Source organism: Alligator sinensis, unplaced genomic scaffold (genome assembly GCF_000455745.1).
Source record: "Alligator sinensis unplaced genomic scaffold, ASM45574v1 scaffold919_1, whole genome shotgun sequence".
Classification (NCBI taxonomy): Eukaryota; Metazoa; Chordata; order Crocodylia; family Alligatoridae; genus Alligator; species Alligator sinensis.
The window spans coordinates 585,648-589,271 of record NW_005842191.1 but is presented as its reverse complement, the minus strand read 5'-3'; the positions used below and the strand labels follow the sequence as shown (position 1 = coordinate 589,271).

The 3,624-nt window shown below is 43.9% G+C and overlaps 1 protein-coding gene across 4 annotated transcripts in view; it reads left to right on the top strand.

Annotated features, from left to right (window-relative positions):
- Positions 1-3,624, top strand: part of KIF18B (kinesin family member 18B) — a 28,588-nt gene that overhangs the window by 12,124 nt on the left and 12,840 nt on the right. The window lies entirely within an intron of this gene.

Here is a 3,624-nt window from a genome sequence, read left to right as displayed (position 1 = left end):
TCCAAGATCCCTTTCTGCCTCCGTGCTCTCAAGAAGGGAGTTTCCCATCTTATAAGTGTGTTGCCAGTTGCTACTGCCCAAATGCAGCACCCTGCACTTGTCAGTATTGAAACGCATCCTGTTTTTGTTATCCCACCCTTGCAACCTATCCAGGTCTTTCTGCAGTCTTTCCCTCCCTACTAGCGTGCCCACCTCACCCCAAATTTTGGTATGATCAGCAAATTTGAACAGGTTGCTTTTCACCCCGTCGTCCAAATCGCTGATAAATAAATTGAACAGTGCAGGCCCAAGGACCGAGACCTGGGGGACTCCGCTGCTCACTTCCCCCCAGGTCGAATATGACCTGTCCACCACCACCCTCTGAGTATGACCCTTCAGCCAATTCGCAATCCATCTGACTGTGTAGGCATCGATGCCACAGTTGCCTAGTTTTTTAATGAGGATGGGGTGGGAGACAGTGTCAAAGGCCTTGCTGAAGTCCAGAAAGACTACATCCACAGCGACACCTGCATCCGATGCTTTTGTGACCTGATTGTAAAAGGCAATCCGGTTGGTCTGACATGACCTGCCCCTAATGAAACCGTGCCTTTGAGCATCATCCTCGATGCCAGCCCATCACAGATGTGCTCCTTGATGATCTTCTCAAAGAGTTTCCCCAGGATTGAGGTAAGACTGACGGGCCTATAGTTGCCCGGGTCCTCCCTCTTCCCTTTCTTAAAGATAGGGACCACACTGGCTATCTTCCAATCATCTGGCACCTGGCCCAAGCACCACAAGCACTTATAAAGCCGTGGCAAGGGCCCTGCAATAACCCCTGCTAACTCCCTCAACACCCTGGGGTGGAGAGCATCTGGACCTGCTGATTTGAACACGTCCAGCCCCTCCAGAAGCACTCTAACCTGGTCCACCTCAACCTTAGGTCTGGAGGCTGGTCCCAACTCTGGAGGATGGAAAAGAGTTACCCTTGCTTCCATACAAATACCCAGAATTTATCACAACACTAGAAATAATCCCATGATTATATATATATATATTTTTTTTTTTTAAAAAGGTAATCATGTTCCCTCTCAATCTTTATTTTATAAAGTTTAAACCAGCAGTCAGTACTGTTTTTCCAGCAGCGGGCTATAATGGCTCAGCGTGGGCTCAAGGACTATGACCAGCACTAGGACCCTGGCTACCACCACTGCTGCTTCCTGCTGTGTGGCTGCAATGCAGCACAGGCAAAGCTCCCCAGTACCCAGAAATGGCATGGGCAAAGCCCTCACAGCTAAACACTGAAGCTCCCATTCTGTGGGCCAGATCTGGCCCAAAGGCTGTAGGTTGCTGACCCCTGAGGTAAATAAACCAAGCTCCCTTAATATGCTTTCATCATAGAATCATAGAATTAGGGTCAGAAGGGACCTTGTAGATCTTTCATCAGGTAGTCTTCATTCCCTTAACCATCTTAGTGGACCACCTTTGTACTTGTTCTAGTTTAAGTCATTTTTTTAACATTGGTGACCAGAACCAGTATTTTAAAGGAGTCTTGTATAGTGGTGCTAGTACTTGTATGTCCCTACTTCAGTGATTCGCAACCAGGATACTGTGAGATCCTTTCAAGGATACAATATTAGTACTGTTAGGTGTGCATAAAAAATTCACAAGATAAACCCACAAATTTCAAATAGGAATCCACAGTTTTAAGAGCATTATGACCTGTTGTGGTCTTTCTGAATTCTTTGCAATAACATTGGTTTAGTTTTTACTGTAGTCAAAAAACAATTGAGAACTAATCTGGCATGTTTGAAGGGGTGCCTTGAGTCCAAGCAGATTAAGAACCACCGTTCTAGATTTTCTAAATGTCTTCCCAAACTTAGCATAGTCATCCTTTATCCTGGTCAAAGGGTATTTGACCATATCTTTTCTTCCTACAGAGGAACAAGTCATGGATTCTTGCCTGCTTCCATGAGAATCCTCTTCATCCTCAAATCTGTGTTTTGTATCTTTATTCCTGGTAGACAGCACTCTCTCCTGATTTTTCCAGTCATCCTTTGTGACCCATCCATCTGTTGTTAAAAGTAAATAATGATTACTGTTTAATTCTTCAGATAGTGACAGTTCAAACAAGGGACACAGATTTTGCAAAGGAATTTCTTAAGCCAATCACATTTTACTCATAGGTAATACATGTGAAAGAGGGAGCTACAAAAAACAATGAACAACTACACACAAAATCTTTCTTTCAGTGGCCTCAGTATGCCAGATCAGTTCTGGGCTTTTGGTCAACCCTTCCAGGGTTCTGGATTTCTCCTCTTCTCCTGGCCAACCTTGCCCCTTTTTCTGATCAGTGAGATAGAGCCCCTAGTAAGAGCAGAATTGGTTTTTCTGTAAAGGTCCAACTCCTTCCCCCACTCAGCAACTTCAAGTTCTTCATCAGGTAATTGGTTCTAACTAGTAACCTAGCAACTAAACTACAAACTAGTTCTCCTCAGCTGCTACCAGCTTTTCTTTTTTTCTTAGGGTGCTTATAGTTGAATATAAAATCATCCATTACTCTACATTGCTACGGGTATAAGGCAAAAGTGAAGGTATAGTGCAGTGATTCTCAACGAGGATGCCTTGAAGACCTTTGAGAGGTGTTATGGGTTGCCATGTAATATTAGCACTGTTAGGTGTTCAAACGTGATTCACAGGAGAAACCCAAGTTTTCAAATAAGAAGCCATAGTCGTAAACACATTCTGACCTGTTGTGATCTTTAAGTTCTGTGCAACAGAAGAATTGCTCTAGAATTTTATAAAGAGTGAAAACTAAGATCTGGCATTTTTCCAAGAGGTGTCTATTTATTGTCTCTCACAAGACAAGAACTAGGGGTCACAAAATGAAACTAGTAGCTAGTAAGTTTAAAACTAACAAAAGGAAGTTTTTCACGTGGTGTGTAATTAAAGTGTAGAAATCATTGCCAACAGATGTTGTGGAAGCTGACAGTTTAGCCAGATTCAAAAAGGGACTGGACAAATTCTTGAAGGAAAGGGGCATCAGTACCTATTGAGCATGGGAGTTAAGGTTACAGCCTCTGAAGCAGAACCTCCTAGACCTTAAATACTGGAGGCTGCAAGTGGGAGAGAAACAGTGGGGGAAAAAAACCCTGGTCATACCCAGTTCACTCTCCTTTTCAGCATTCACTTTATGACACTGTGTGACACAGGATACTGGACAAGATGGACCTATGGTCTGACCCAGCAGATGGCAGTTATTATGTTAGGTGTCAGGTATCGTGTCTACCAAGGGGTGTCTTGAATCTGTGGAGGGATGCCTCCAGTCTAAAAAGATTGAGAACCACTGTTATCATGTGAGTTACAATCAGAATGGAATTTGCAGGCTGTAGGCCCAGACATGCACTTATCTGTTGCATCTTGTACCTGTTATCAGTTCTCTCCATGCAAACCCAGACAGGTAAGATCCAGCCTTAGAGTTTTTAAGCCACCAGAATTAGCCTGTGCCTTTTCCCTTCTGATCTCCCAGCAGTGGGTAGGCACAGTAAAGGAGGAAAACACTGTCCATAGAGGTCTACCTTCTAAGCTATCAGAGAGTCTCTGTGGGGTTCGGTGCTATCCCTCAAGGTAGGAGGTTGCCTGTTGACT